The following is a 2,159-nucleotide window of genomic DNA, read 5'->3' as shown; positions in this document are numbered from 1 at the left end:
TTTCACTGCCCTCTCTGTGCATGTGAGGTGCTCCAGAGTTAGGATGTCTACAGACACTGTCACTGCCCTCTCTGTGCATGTGAGGTGCTCCAGAGTTAGGATTTCTACAGACACTGTCACTGCCCTCTCTGTGCATGTGAGGTGCACCAGTGTTAGGATATCTACAGATACTGTCACTGTCCGTTCTCTGCATGTGAGGTGGTGCAGAGTTAGGATGTCTACAGACACTGGCCCTGCCATGTCTGTGCATGTGAGTTGCTCCAGAGTTAGGATGTCTACAAATACTGTCCCTGCCCTGCCTGGATGTCTACAAACACTGTCCCTGCCCTCTCTGGGCATGTGAGGTGCTCCAGAGTGAGGATGTCTACAGACGCTATCACTGTCCTCTCTGTGCATGTGAGGTGCTCCAGAGTTAGGATGTCTACAAACACTGTTGCTGCCCTCTCTGTGCATGTGAGGTGCTCAAGAGTTAGGATGTCTACAAACACTGTCACTGCCCTCTCTGTGCATGTGAGGTGCCCTCTCTGTGCATGTGAGGTGCTCCAGAGTTAGGATGTCTACAAACGCTGTCGCTGCCCTCTCTGTGCATGTGAGGTGCTCCAGAGTTAGGATTTCTACACATACTGTCACTGCCCTCTCTGTGCATGTGAGTTACTCCAGAGTTAGGATGTCTACAAATACTGTCACTGTCCTCTCTGTGCATGTGAATTGCTCCACAGTTAGGATGTCTACACATACTGTCAATGTCATCTCTGTGCATGTGAGGTGCTCCAGAGTCACTGCCCTCTCTGTGCATTTGCGAGGTACTCCAGAGTTAGGATGTCTACAAACACTGTCGCTGCTCCTCTCTGTGCATGTGAGGTGCTCCAGAGTCACTGCCCTCTCTGTGCATTTGTGAGGTGCTCCAGAGTTAGGATGTCTACAAACACTGTCACTGCCCTCTCTGTGCTTGTGAGGTGCTCCAGAGTTAGGATGTCTACAAACACTGTTGCTGCCCTCTCTATGCATGTGAGTTGCTCCAGAGTCAGGATGTCTGCAGACACTGTCACTGCCGTCTCTGTGCATGAAAGGTGCTCCAAAGTCAGGATGTCTACAGACAGTGTCCCTGCCCTGTCTGAATGTCTACAATCACTGTCACTGCCCTCTCTGTGCATGTGAGGTGCTCCAGAGTTAGGATGTCTACAGACACTGTCACTGCCCTCTCTGTGCATGTGAGGTGCTCCAGAGTTAGGATGTCTACAGACACTGTCACTGACCTCTCTGTGCATGTGAGGTGCTCCAGAGTTAGGATGTCCACAGATACTGTCACTGTCCATTCTCTTCATGTGAGGTGCTCCAGAGTTAGGATGTCTACAGACACTGGCCCTGCCATGTCTGTGAGTTGCTCCAGAGTTAGGATGTCTACAAATACTGTCCCTGCCCTGCCTGGATGTCTACAAACACTGTCCCTGCCCTCTCTGTGCATGTGACTTGCTCCAGAGTTAGGATGTCTACAAACACTGTCCCTGCCCTCCCTGTGCATGTGACTTGCTCCAGAGTTAGGATATCTACAAATACTGTCACTGCCCTGGCTGGATGTCTACAAACAAGGTCCCTGCACTCTCTGTGCATGTGACTTGCTCCAGAGGTAGGATGTCTACAAATACTGTCACTGTCCTCTCTGTGCATGTGAGGTGCTCCAGAGTCACTGCCCTCTCTGTGCAAGTGAGGTGCTCCAGAGTTAGGATGTCTACAAACACTGTCCCTGCCCTCTCTGTGCATGTGAGGTGCTCCAGAGTTAGGATGTCTACAAATACTGTCACTGCCCTCTCTGTGCATGTGAGGTGCTCCAGAGTTAGGATGTCTACAGACACTGTCACTGCCCTCTCTGTGCATGTGAGGTGCTCCAGTGTTAGGATGTCTACAGATACTGTCACTGTCCGTTCTCTGCATGTGAGGTGCTGCAGAGTTAGGATGTCTACAGACACTGGCCCTGCCATGTCTGTGCATGTGAGTTGCTCCAGAGTTAGGATGTCTACAAATACTGTCCCTGCCGTGCCTGGATGTCTACAAACACTGTCCCTGCCCACTCTGTGCATGTGACTTGCTCCAGAGTTAGGATGTCTACAAGCACTGTCCCTGCCCTCTCTGTGCATGTGACTTGCTCCAGAGTTAGGATG

The sequence above is a fragment of the Triturus cristatus genome, unplaced genomic scaffold, assembly GCF_964204655.1.
Source record: "Triturus cristatus unplaced genomic scaffold, aTriCri1.1 SCAFFOLD_335, whole genome shotgun sequence".
Taxonomy (NCBI): domain Eukaryota; kingdom Metazoa; phylum Chordata; class Amphibia; order Caudata; family Salamandridae; genus Triturus; species Triturus cristatus.
This window is presented reverse-complemented; position numbering follows the sequence as displayed.